At 44.0% G+C, this 14,157-nt stretch overlaps 1 long non-coding RNA gene across 1 annotated transcript; it reads right to left on the bottom strand.

Moving 5' to 3' along the window:
- Positions 1-10,022: 10,022 nt before the first annotated feature.
- On the bottom strand, positions 10,023-12,838 carry LOC147711259 (uncharacterized). Its single transcript, XR_015295685.1, has 3 exons — positions 12,700-12,838; positions 10,827-10,904; positions 10,023-10,312 (listed from the first exon to the last, which is right to left on the bottom strand). It is a non-coding gene; the product is annotated as an uncharacterized LOC147711259 (long non-coding RNA).
- Between the last annotated feature and the right edge of the window lie 1,319 nt (positions 12,839-14,157).

Raw genomic sequence — 14,157 nt, 5'->3', positions numbered from 1 at the left:
ATTTCGCTAGGATCTACACAGCACCATCAACGACCCTGGACATTAGTATTAATCCTTCAGCTGCCAAGGTACTTATATCAGTCATAGAAGTAGAGGATGGCATACACCAAAGTGTAGGGAACAAAGCCCCAGGTCCAGACGGGCTCTCTATTGACTTTATTAAACAAGAACCAGAATTTTGGGCACCTCTTTTATGTAACGCTTTTAACAATTTGTCCAAAACAACTATCCCCGGGACTTGGACCACTAGCATTATAGTGCCGATTTTTAAAAAAGGCGACCGATCCGACCCTAGTTGTTATCGTCCTATCTCTTTGATAGATAACACCCTGAAAATATTAGGAAGGGTTGTGTTTAATAAAATTAAGTCTTGGGCGGAGAAGGATCACATTTTAAACAGATGTCAGTTGGGTTTTAGGAGTAAACTAGGAACAGTCAGACAGTTTTTGAATTTAAATGTAATCCTTGGTAAATATACGATCGCACAAAACACATCAATTAATTTGGGTTTTATGGACCTTACATCAGCATTTGATTTTGTAAATAGGTCACGCTTATGGACGGTCCTTTAAAATTATGGGTTGGACGAGGCCCTGGTTTTTTTCCTGGCATATTTACATAGTGATTTGAAGAAGCGGGTCAGGATTGGCAATGATGGGGAGGTCTCTAGGGAGATTGCAATTGGTAGAGGGGTCAGACTGGGATGCCTACTTGCCCCTCTACTTTTTATTCTTTACATCAGAGATCTTCAAACTTTTTTAGGTTGAGCCCCCCCAGCTGAATTTATTTAGATATCGGACCCCCCACTACTAAATTCTGGAACCTGGTATTCTACATACCGTATTTTCCGGCGTATAAGACGACTTTTTAACCCCTTAAAATGTTCTGGAAAGTCAGGGGTCGTCTTATACGCCGGATGCTAAATTTGAAGGAATGTTTTCATGCGTTTTTACATAGCGCGGACTACACCCGAAGGTGTCAGACTGCTTCTGCATTATATAAAAATGGGCTGATGTAAGCAACAATAACAATGGACAAATTACAAAAGCAAGTGACAATAGAGAGCAACCAAAATACATGAGGTAGCAATCGGTACATTCCTGGAGAAAAAGTGATAAGTGTGCAGGTTACAAAAGCATACAAAGCATACAAAGCATACAAAGTACGAGCCAAAATAAAATAAAATACATTCTCAAAATGGCTATGCAGGACTGCGTTGGACTGCACTGGAAGTGGGGGAGTGGGGGTAGTCTTATACGGTGAGTATAGCACGAAACCTACATTTTATTAAGCAAAGTAGGGGGTCGTCTTATACGCCGGGTCGTCTTATACGCCGGAAAATACGGTAATCGACCATCATCCGCATTTCCCAGTCCACATCTTGCTAATAATGTTAAACACAGTAAGAGTGTTTAGAAAACTGCAGGTTTGCGAGTTGGTGCGGTGAAATGACAGAGGCTTACTACACAGTCCAAAACTAAATTTTTCAAGATAAAATGTGTGAAAATTGTTACGGGTTCTCCACTTAATTCTTGCAAAGCCTCCTCAAAGAAACTTCTGTGGTCAATAAAATGAGTACCATTTAAATACCATGCTCTCCACTGAGAAGCACTGTCCAATGGCATTAAAAAAAACAAGTTCAACGCTGGCCATCCTAAGCAGCACTGCCCCATTCTCACCTCCAAGAAAAAACTCCCTGTTCCTGCACTGCCAATCCTATCACAACTTCTCTTTCCATGAAAAAAAGCGGTTGACTCCCTCTGCCAGGTTGTAGCAGGTGTCTTCCGTGGCAGAGACGTTTTAAGACATAGGCAACGTGGGCTCTGGCCCCGGGCCCCAGTCTTTAAGGGGGACCCCTGATGGAGCCAGCTCTGTTCTAGAGAGAGTCTTACCCTGACTATCTTGAATCATTCTTAAACAGATTGTTTTAATTAGCGTTTTCCTTTCATTTATTTTTACTGTGGTGATGTTTGAGAGTCTACTAAAGACATTTTGCAGACAAATGTGTATAAGTTTCATGCAACACCCATAAAAAAGTTTATTTTAGAACAAAACAGCACTGCACACACAAGAAATGGGGGGTGTCACAGAGATTATTTGCAGTAATATTAGTGAGCTGCTGCTGTGTTACAATATTGAATACACAAGTCACTATCCCTGAATATGAAATGTCAACACATTTAGAATTTGGACCAGTGTGCCTGTGCACTGTCAGTGACCAGACCGAAGAGGGCATGAAAGAGCTGAAACTGGACCATAAATTCAAAGCTGTTCTGAATATGGACCCCCCAAAATCCTTAAGATGTCCCTGTTCCCTGTTCCCTGGACCAGGGAGTGAGGAAGGTGTCTTCTTTGGGACAATGGTAGTGGCCAGGATTTCTGGGATCAGGTGAAGCAGGTCGCTCCTCTGGGGTAGTGATTGGTACAAGTTCATCCCTGGGATAGACTTTGAGGCTGAAGGCTTTCTCCTTCACAGCCGATGAAAGGGAACTTTCTACTTCTGTAGTGCTCTAGACGCTGCATTGTTATCATAATGCTAGTGATTTGATTCTGAAGGGTGCAAGTTTGAAAATATAACAATAGGCCAAAGGATACCCAGTGTCTGGGATGTGTGACCTAGGAGGTTTTTGTCCCAGCTGCTGTGCCTAAAAATGTCAGGTGTATACCACATGTAGAAGAGCGCCCTGGGGGTACATTTTAGTATGTTGCTGTATTTATGGGTGCTCTGGCGCAAGATGCCAAGACTATCCCAGGAGTGTGATGATTGGACAAAGAGGCTGTATTTGGAGGTGCTTCTCTGAAAAGGACAACTCTGCACCATATCTAGGTGAGGGACTAGGATGCTGAGGTTAGAGTAGGGTGCTAAACCTGAAGATGCAAAGCCTCTGCCTATCGTGCAATGGATGTTGTAGGGGGCTTTAATTAGGGTGTTTTGTGCCTGAGGGTGCCAGGCTTAAATCAAAACTGCCCAGTGAAGTAACCGAACGTTTAAAAGCAGGGAGTTATAAAACTCCCAAATAAATAAACAATAGAACTAAAGAAAGAGGCAGACATTAAGTGAGACAGTCAAAAATAGGATACCGGGAGTATGCGATGTTCACTGTGCTGTGAAACCGAAAGTGAACATACTACTTTCAGGCAAGCAGATGCCCTATGAAGAAGGACTGTCTGTTTGCTTTCTCTTCAGATCTGACTTACCTGTTGGTGATTTTAAAATGCTCAGAGGCATAACCCTTCACAGCGAGGCAGCATGTAGGACAAACAGCAGGAGTGAAGTGCCACTGTACCAAAAGGTAGTAGTATGCAGGAGCTTTGTGCACACAAATTTTGCAGCACTTCCTGCCATCTATGGTACTGTCCACTTTATTGATGGCACGTCAGTGGTGACATTCCTATGTGCTAATCGGCTGCTGTTCTCTATTCCAAAAGCCCCATTTGAAAAGGGTGAAGAACAGGCGTGCAACGCCCATTGTACCTAAAGGGCTTCTCTCTCGACCCCACCCCCCCTCCTGCGTCTCTGGGTGGCAGCCCGGGATGAGACAGCTTCGCAGGCGCACCCACAGCCGCACCCGAGTATTTCACAGGTCTTTTAAAAACCTTTTGCCTGTTAATGAGGCATTGATGGTCTTCACCCCTTCTTAGGGCCCCTGGAGCTCCACTCTGCCTCTCCGCCGTGGGAAACAATGAAAGGTGAAATTTTATGGTGGAGTGCGTGCCCCCCCCTGAGAAGGTGTCGCGCCCCCCCCAGGGGGCGCGCCCCACAGTTTGAATAACTCTGCTTTACATAAATGACTTACATAATACCCTGTTAAAACTGACCAATGATGTCCCAAAAATTAATGGTAATATACTCCCTGCGCTTTTATATGCGGACGATGCTGTTATTATGGGTCGCACCCCCAATGCACTCCGCACTTTAGTGAAGGGATTTGTGGCCAACATGGCAGATCTGGAGCTCCGCACCAATTTAAAAAAATCGTATATAATGAGTTGTGGTACGAAAAAATATTGCATCAACTCTATAACATCTGGCACTGAATCCCTATCACGCACATGCACTTTCCCTTATTTGGGCCTAGTGTTCTCTGAAACAGGATCTTGGCAAGCTCATGCTGCCCATAGCAGAAGTCAATTTTCAAAAGTGATTAACTCTATCTTGTGCCTTCGGCAGCTGAAAAAGGCAGAGGTGGTTTTACCTTTAATGGAAATATATAAATTGCAGTGCATTCGGACAGTCACTTATTGCGCAGAAGTTTGGGGATTCACAAATTGCAGCGGGGTCCAAAGTGAAGAAAATAGATTCTGCAGAAAAATTTGGGGGGGCTCTAATCTCTTCACCTTCGTATGTATGTCACAGGGAACTTAACTTGTTTTATATTGAAGATTTTATTCGGTCACGCCCAGCCATATTCTGGTTAACAATTTGGCAGAACCTGGCTGCATCCTTGGCTAGAGAAATCATCACTGACTGCCTCAAGCGTGACAAGGGTGGTTCTATTCCATGGCTCTCTGCGGTCAGAAAAAGTTGAATAAGTGTGAACATGGCGCGTGTTTTCTCACATCCATTAGAAAATGAGGGCATGACCAGAAGATCCCTCATGGGGGCATTATATAAACTATATAGTAATGAAAGACACGCCACTGAGTCCCCTAAACCCTTGGTAGTTAGGTACCTGGCCCTCAGTGAGGCAACCCTCCCTCAAAACCCAATGCTACCTAAATATCTTTTGAGCAGCATTTGCTATTGGAAGAGGGGTTTACTCTTCCGCCTCAGAGATGGTTCAATAAAATACTCACTATGCTTCCCTCTTGGTTTCAACAGAATTATTGGTCAGATGCCTTGCCTGTGTGGCACTGGAAGTAACCAAACAGTGGTACACTTCTTATTGTTTTGCAATTATTATGGTAAATATACAAAACAATATTTGATTCCGCATTTTAAGGAAGTAAGCGTTACAGATCACAACACAGCTGATCATGAAATTTTACAATTGGGTCGTGTGGATCTGATCTTTCGAGTATGCTCGTTTGTAGCTGCAGCAGTACATTCGCATGCCTCCATGGGTGACCTATAATGTGCTAAACACACTCAATAATGGTTGGGTGCATCTAGCAATTATTATTTCCTCATCTGAGCACTATTACGGCTGCCCGTTTAGGTGTGGAGGTGCAAGTAAAATAACTATTAGGCACTATGCTGCGGTTATTGTTTACAATTATACTGCACTTTATTCTATTTGATGCTTCTGCTGATATTTATATTTATACTTAGCCGTATACCTACTATGTGGTTAACATTGTTTACACTTTCGCACTTTATTATATAATGATGTCTTGGAATGCCCGTCCAACTGTTTTTAAAATGTCACCCTATGACGTTGTTCATTTTTATTGTGTCTTTTTATTTGAGTTTACCGTGGAAATTTCTGTTCGACTGTGATTGAATTGTGCTTTTATGGATTTTTTTTATCCGAATAAAGATTGAATTATTATCATCATTATTATTATTATTATTATTATTATTATTATTATTATTATTATTAGGGATTCATAGTTATGCACACATCTGCAGGTTCAGTAGTGCAATAATGGTAAGTGGCATCAGATGACGGATGCTCTATAGAATTTGCTGCACTCCTCAGTTGTCTCAATGAAGTTGTTTTGAGGTGATTCTGTGATAGCATGATAGTTTATCACTGCCCTTTGGAAACGGAGTTGGGGGTGCGGTTAATATTTGACAAGAATGTGTTTGCATGTTATGGGGACATCTTTAGTGGAGTTGTTCTCACATAACCTGTGTATCAGTAAAATGCATGTTCACCCGTGGGCATCTTGATGCGGAATAGCAGCTGTTTGTTGGGCTCAACTCATGGGTACTCATTTTGTTGTCCTCAGATGGACGAAAGGCTGAGTGTACCCGCCAGGATTGTATTGGTTCTCTGAGCCGCCAGACCCAGCTTAATGATTGCTGGTGGGTCTTGCGGCACAATTGACATCCAGGTTGGAGAGGTTTATGTTCTGCGGGGATACAATGGTTCACCTTAACCGGGGCGAACCACCTCTGGCTGAGTAATTATGAGTAATAGACTGTCTTTCTGGGCAGTCCTCTGAATCTTCCTGCATTATGGGTGAAATATTCGAGGCAAAGAACAGGGCCGGGCACAAACAGCAGAAGTGCATTTCCATGTCGCACGTGACAGTCTTTGCTAGAGGAGTAGCGTGGTAATCCATGTTACTCCATAGTTAATTGGATTCAGTGTATAGTAAGATGTAGGGCATTTGTGAAAGGGGCACTGTTCTAGTACTTGATGCGCCAGGAAATAGGTTGGACTGTTTCGCTCTTTAGGTGTGGAGCATAGATGGGTATTCAATTCACTGGCTTCTTCGCCAAGTCAAAAAAAAAAAGACACACATTCAGAGTTGGGTACCACTTCATTCTTAATTCAGCGTTGAAAGCTAAACAGCAAGTAACATGCCCCTTGTTTGCCAGGAGGGAGCTAAAAGGTTCAGTCAGATTTTATTTTGCACAGCAATAACTGTTTGGATATGTATACATAGGTGGGTAACGGTTTTAGACAGTTGTTTTCTTTCCCACTGCCAAATGGGGCACCTACATGAAATGGCAGGCTAGTCATTAGGTTACTCCCAAAAACCATTGGGGCACTTACAATAAATAGCTGGCAGGCCGGTAGATTACTCCCAATATCAGTTGGGGCAATTACATTAGATGGCTGACAGGCCGACAGGTCAGATTTAGGGCCACTGGCAGTGCTGGAAACAAATAACTTAATAGCTGATATGCAGGAGGCATAATTATTGCAGGGGTTAAGGCATTCCAAACATGCAGGGTAATGTCTTCAAAGGTGTTATTGAAGTACGGGTGTGGGTGATGCAAAGGGTGCTTACAAAGCTCACGGTTGGGTATGAGCAACTTCAGAGTGTACAGGAATAACAGCTTTCTTGCCAGGGAGCTGCTCTTGGGGTTATACAAATGTACGTTCTACTATATATTTATAGGTGCACCTTCAAAGGGGTAGATCACCAAACACAGACTGCTTGTTTTCTTTTTTCTCCATATGCTGGTGGGAGGCGCACTGCGCAGACATGGTCATAACATGATCTCTGGATTACAACTGGCAGAACCTTCAGGATAGCCAACATTCAGTACCAGCACACAAGGGTGAAGGAGCTCGTGTTCGGTGTGGAAGTACTTTAACAGTTGCTATGTGTCCTGTCATGGGATAGGCCATAGTGCGTCTCACCATCCTAAGGGAGAAAAAGTACAGAGGGTAGCGCTTACCATTGAGGGCGTAAGGAATGTTTCAAGGTAATCACACGGGGCATAGCCGCATGTAGGTAGAATTTGATGGATATGTGACAAAGCAGAAGCTTCCCCCTGGGCGCTAACACATTATTGGTTCTGTGCTGACTTTACGTTATAGGTAATCCGCCTGGGGGCCTGGAGAGCGGAGCATGCTCAGTTGGCCTGGTGTTTGGTGTGGAGAATTACCATGGAGATAGCAGGTACCAGCACTACTTGCACTTCATTGGCACTTGCTATCTGGTTTAAGCAGTGCAGCCTATACTGCAGGGTAATGGTTCAGCCTTGCTGATTTCATGGCGCATGTGGGCACAGGATGTGGCATAGGCTAGGTACTCTATCCTGCAGGCCTGATTACATTTTTTCAGCACTAATTTCGAGCAAAGGTCAGGTATTAGTACAGTGGGAAAAATCGCCATATTGAGGGACGATATGGTCCGGATCAATTTAACACGTTACCTGGTTGCATAATTTTCTAGGGGGGTTGTGATACCACTGCTTAGTTTAATGGGCGAAAAGGTTGCCTATTAGGAACAGGGGCCAGTTGGGAGCTGGTGCCTCAAGCGTTGCAGCAGGATTACACTCTCCATAAATAAGCCAACATTAACAGAGTGGGGAGAGTACCAACATGCTTATTTGAAGGAGTCTCCTGTGATCAGGAATGCAAGGTGGGAATGATTCATCCACATTATAATGGGGGCCTTAGCACCAGATCTGGAAAGTGTCGCAGCTATTGGGGGGGGAGGGCGGGAGCGCCAGTTGGCTTCTCGCCCTTTGGTGGGGTCCCAGGCAAGAAAAATGGAGGGGACTCCTTTTTGCGGGGACTGGCTTATTCTGGATCATGGAGGGCAGTCAATGGGGCTCCGGGCAGGCAGGAGAAGGGGCAGTCCTGCTGGTGGTCCTGGTCTCTCCATCCCTACCCGAGATACCGGTGCTTGGAAGAAGCAATTTGGGTGAAAGCTGGGCTTCAAGGAAAGGCGCAAAGCAGTGCTAGAAGGCCATGTCTAGGTGGTAGACGAAGGGTAGTTACCTGGAATGGAAGGGACGCAATGGAGATGGGTTGAAGCCTGCTGGTGCAACCTGCATCCAAGATGGCTCTGGAGATTCTGAATTGGAAATACCATTGTAACCGGTGGGGCAAACGAATACTGCACAACCTAATGTTTATCAATGAGTGTTGGATTGGTTTAATAAAGTTGGTCTAATATTGACAATGCATCAACAAATAAAGAGGGCATTATCTGAGAATTAATAAAGACTACGCAGTGAAGACCAGCCACTTTGTATGGTGCCTTTTTGTGGTGGGTAAAAGGGGGCTAAGTATGGTGGGACGAATCGCACGTTATATGCCTACTATGAGAGGCCTCCCGTGTCTAGGGGCGGGGCCATTAGTGGCATTTCGGGCGAGAGAGAGGCTGGGCCAGTGCACATGTGGGCAAGGGGAGTAGAAGGGATCAGCAGGAAAAACGAGGAGTAAGCAAGCTCTTAGGCGTCACCTAGGTGTGCAGGCGACCCCCCCCCAGAGGGATAAAAGCACTGAACAGGAGGGAAAAGCCCTCTTTGTTCTCTTGCCTCAGGCGCCGCGGGTCACAGCTAGAAGCGAGTTGCCCACCCACCCATCCCTGTTGTTAAAGGTAGAACTGGCGGGGTCGCGGGCAAAAAAAATGGCGGGGACTCCTTTTTGGTGGGGACTGGCTCATCCTGGAAAAGGAAGGGAAGTCAATGGGGCTCTGGGCTGGCGGGAGAGGGGGCCGTCCTGCTGGTGGTCCTGGACTCACTAGCACTATCCAAGATGCCGGTGCTTGGAAGAAGCAATTTTGGTGAAAAGTGTTGCGCAAGGAAAGGCGCAAAGCAGTACCAGGTGGACGCGTCTAGGGGGTAGACGACTGGTAGTTACCTGAAAAGGAAGGGAAGCAATGGAGATGGGTTGAGGCCTGCTGGTACAACCCGCATCCAAGGTGGCTCTGGAGATCCTGAATTGGAAATACCATTGTAACCGGTGGGGCAAACGAATACTGCACAACCTAATGTTTATCAATGTATGTTGGATTGGTTTAACGCCTTAACCGCGGTGGCAATTCCGCGATGGTGCGGGCGTTCTAATGGGTGGGCGGGGCTGTTATGGCCAAGGGCCGTTTGCAGCACCAGGGAGGGAGTGCTTTCGTTGGCCGTCGGGAGCACGGAACGGGTTAATAAATTTGGTCTAATGTTGACAATGCATCAACAAATAAAGAGGGCGTTATCTGAGAATTATTAAAGACTATACAGTGAAGACCAACCACTTTGTATGGTGCCTTTTTGTGGTTGGCAAAAGGCGGATAAGTATGGTGCGGCGAATCGCACGTTATATGCCTACTATAATACAACAATTTAATGTAGGTTTTTAAGGGACCTGTATATTCTAGGAGAATATGGTATGTCGTCAATTTCTCACCTTCACAGCTGGTTGTGCAATTTCTTGTGTTGCCAAAGTTTCTTTTGGTACATATATTTATAACATCAGGACTTCCTTTCCCTGAATCTCGCTCCATGTATTTGCTGTGTCTCTTCAATATATTAGATGCACTCCTCAAAAATATCCGTACAACCATATTTAGCAGGTTTAATCAGAAGTACTGTAATCAGTTCATAACGCTGATTCATGTTCTAAGCAATTAGCTATGACAAGGCCAAAGAACCAGCATGGGGCAGTTTATTTGATGAAACAATTTTAATATTGGTGCTTGCAAAATTTTCAAACAGTAATCATAAATAAAGTTTCACATTTTAAATATATGGTTTGTCATGAAGGCACTGGTCTGAATATCGCAAGTGGTATAGCATTCTAGCATGTTTCATGCGATTCCTGAACACACACTTTCCAGTGCTGAGCATAGCTGGTGAGGTATGTTGACTCTGCGAACTGTACACATCACTTCTTGCATCCACCCTGGTGGGATGGCTTCTGCTGGTCTTGGCAAGGCTCGGGCGAGCAAGGGTTGCAGGGTTTCACTGGAAAGGAGTGGTATGTGGTTAATACATGTGGAATCTTATTAAATGTTCAATTTGCATAGACTTTGCTATAAACAGTGAGCCTAGCACTCCTGCACGGTGAGTTAAGGCAGGACCCTTACAGTTCCACCTAGCTATTGTAACAAATTATATAAAAAAATTATACATTTTTTTTCATTGTACTGTGGGTGCTCCAGTTGGCAAACTTCTATTTGCATGGAGAGCTGAAAATCTATACCTCGTATCTGATAGATGATTAAACAAACACTAGTGCTTTCGCATTAACTTAACCATGTACTTATTCACATTATTACTTTGTTTCGTATTGCATATCATAACAAATAGACTTCCATGTGGGAAAGGTCAAATTCAAAAATCTATATCATTATAATTTACATTTAGAGAACTGCACCACAGGTTGATATTGTGACAAACATAAGATAACAAAGGATTAGTCTATGAAATAGGTGATAAACAGTTTATCAACATGACAGTTGTGGTACATCTTCCATACCTGGCTCAGGACACTTTGGGGCCTGGTCCTGGCACTGCTGCACTTCCCGGTCCTGGCACTGTTGAACTGGTGGACAGGCTGAAATTAATAGTAAGAACAATTTAGAAAATGAGGTGAAAATCAAAAAAGTCATTATTGTATTTTTCCTAAATATTTGAAAGGCTCTTGAATGTTTCAGCATTAATGGACTTCATTTCATGGTCCCCTTTACCAGGGGCTTTGGAAACCACAGGGACAGAGGTATAGGGGGATTTAAAGCCACAGCCTTAGGTTTTCTTTAGGAATTACGAAATATCAGAGGAATGAGCAATTCTGGGTTCTATTCTCCCAGTAATTCCCCTTTTTCTCTGGAGCATCACCCAGGGTTGTTTGCATCTTTCAGCAGTTGCACTCTCAGGATGATACTAAGCAGATCCTTGTGTTCTCCTAGATTGTTTAATTCCCATGGAGACATTAACTTTTATTGGTAGCCCCCTCGGAATTAGGGAGAGATCTTAATGAGACTATAAAATATAAAACACAGTAATTCAGGGTATTAAAAAGACGACTTCACAGAACAAGAAACTGACTGGAAAAGCCAAACTTTACCCAATTGATATTTTGCCACCCAGTAGAGAACACAAGGTAGAACCTGCAGTGATGATGCACAATGCAGAAGCCAAACCTGATATCCTAGAGCTTTGGAATTCACAAGTAATATATTAGGAAAAGGCAATTTTATGATGACTTTTACAAATGTAAAGTGTGGTTAAATGTAAAGGAAAGAAGACCAGTACATCATTTGTACAACTCTGAAAGAGGGATGTATTCTACTGGTTACAATTGTTGGGTTCCTGGGTAATTACTGATTTCTATGGCTCAAACTTATGTTGGGGCTCCATTTACTCTTTCCGTTTACACAGGAAGGAAGATAGATGGCTTACACTGAGCGTACTTAAGTATTGGATAGAAGGTAAATAATTTGACACATCAGTCTTTAAAACATAAATAATAAACTAGCTGCGAGGGATTGATCTAGAAAAGCAGAAAAAGGAATGTTTAGCAGACCACTATTCTATGGCCACCTGTCTGTCACTGCAATGTCCCTGAGAGTGTTCCCAAAGGTTTGATGGTAGAATTTTCAGCAACATTTCCCAACTGATACTGCAGATCCCTGTCAGTTTGGGGGCCCTATTGTGAAATTCAAAAGAGCCCCACAAATGTTTTCAAACTGATTGTAAAATGCATATACAGTTAACAATTTCAAACACTTTTACTAATCAAATGTATCAGTCTAGATAAAGCAAATTTAAAGTTCCAAAATATTTACCTACATTCTGAATATAGATGCTCATTTTGTTATCCAACTTGCAGTTTCCATGATTGGTGTAACACAATATATGGTTCATAGTCTATCCCTGTTTTAACTCAGTACATAATACATCGTCTAAAGGTTTGTGTTTGCTCTCACCCAATGCTTAATTCCCATACATTATTGCGTTTCATTGCTGATTTAGCTTTCATCCCTCTTTCTGGGAGACCCCTCCCTCGATTTACCATTATTACTCAGAGATTGAACACCCTTTTAGTACTCCAGTTCCCAGCTCTACAAGTCTCATCGCACAGTCCTTTATGTACAGCTTCACCTGCAGTTGTATATGTTGATCTTTATGCTGTATCAGTACATTCCGAGGTACACCAGCAGAGAAACACCTACACAGTCTTTCAGTGCATCAGCACATTTCTTGCAATTCCTGCCTACGTCACTGATGCGGTGTCATTGAAGAACATTGCTAATAGCTAATTAGTGCGGCAAAACATAGGTATTGTTTAGCACTCTCCTCTGAATCAAATATATATAATTAGGAAGGTGCTGTTGCCTGGCATCACTTACGTTCCTGGCAGGGTTCTGGCTGGCACGGCTCCGGGCACCGGGGCTTTTGCTGGTGCTGCTGGTGGTGTCCTCCGCCCTTGGCAGACATGGTTCTTTCAGGCTGTGTGGGGCACGATCTGCTCTCAAAGGAAAACTGGAGAAGCAAAGCTATGATCTGTGCTTGCTCTATCTCAAGAAGGTGATTATATACCCCAAGCAGAGCCCCACCCATGAGCGGTGGGCAGTATTCATCATGAAACTGACTCAATCATTATGTGGAAAGACGAATAATGAGCAGGGAATAAATGAGACATGTCTAAATGATGGTATCCTTTTCCGTCATGCAGGGCATTTCCCTGTGTAGCATTCCATGCCACACCTTGAAAATAAAAACTTAAAACGTGCTGCACGGTGTTGGGTTAGGAAATTATATATTGTCACTTATATTCTGCATGAGGGCGTACAATCAGTGATGAGATTATACCCAAAATATTTCATTTCCTGGTTGACTTGACCCAAACTCCAGTGCTTTGGTGACGAGAAATACGGTTCTCGAAGTGGACAACCTGGCCATGGATTTAGTTTTGTCAGAGAAATTTTGAATTTCTAAGAAATCTCTGTAGGACAGAAAACCAGGTGTATGTGAAGTTCTAAAGATAGGTGACTTGCATATTCCTAATATATTTTCCAAAGGCATCAGCGTTTGGTGCCGTGCCAATCTAGTGAAGTATTAAAAAGAGAGATAGGCAGCTTTAGCACTCTTTGACAACATGACACCACTGCCGCCACCATGAGGGGCAGTGAGTGTCCAGCTCTGCTCTATCCCCATTCCTCACAGCCCTTTTAGTGTAAATGTAATGTAAATGTGGGTGTACTTGTAAAGCGTACTGTGACTCCAAGGAGTATCCTGGCGCTGAAGACCTCTATGGAACCCGTCCTGGTTTTCCCTGTGAGATGGTCCCTTTCTGGGTATCTCCAGGGTGAAACCAGGCATCCCAGGCGTCTGTGGGGGGTCGTTGTAGAGATGAGGCAAGCTTAATGCCCAGAGTTGCCGAGTGTGTTCCCTGGTTAGAGTAGGCACCGAGGGGAGAAGTATCAAGTCCGTTGACCCTGGTCTATGACCCTGCCGCGTCGGGGATTGAACCCTGGTCCCGGGCCGTTCTCTGCTTACGGGTCTGCCGCCTCTAACCAGTGAGCAACACCACTCCACTAGTGTGCTGTCCTTCCACTCTGCATGTCTGCTGCAGCCTTCCTTCCCGCTCCGTGATCCTGTGGGAAGGATGTGGGCCTCCATTCAAAGATACAACAGGAAGTTTTGCTGTGGATACCCTGCCTACTGGACATCCTACAGCAGGAAACCCTTCTTAGCAGCAGCAGATTCACTTCACCTTTGTTGAATGCCAGGCAGATCGAGGATACCTCGTGCACTTTTGCCAGCGTGGAAGGTACTGGCTTCATATGCTCCTACTGAAAGTTCAT

This window comes from Lissotriton vulgaris, chromosome 5 (assembly GCF_964263255.1).
Source record: "Lissotriton vulgaris chromosome 5, aLisVul1.2, whole genome shotgun sequence".
Lineage (NCBI taxonomy): Eukaryota > Metazoa > Chordata > Amphibia > Caudata > Salamandridae > Lissotriton > Lissotriton vulgaris.
Note: the sequence above shows the minus strand (reverse complement) of the source record. Positions and strands in the feature narration are given on the sequence as shown.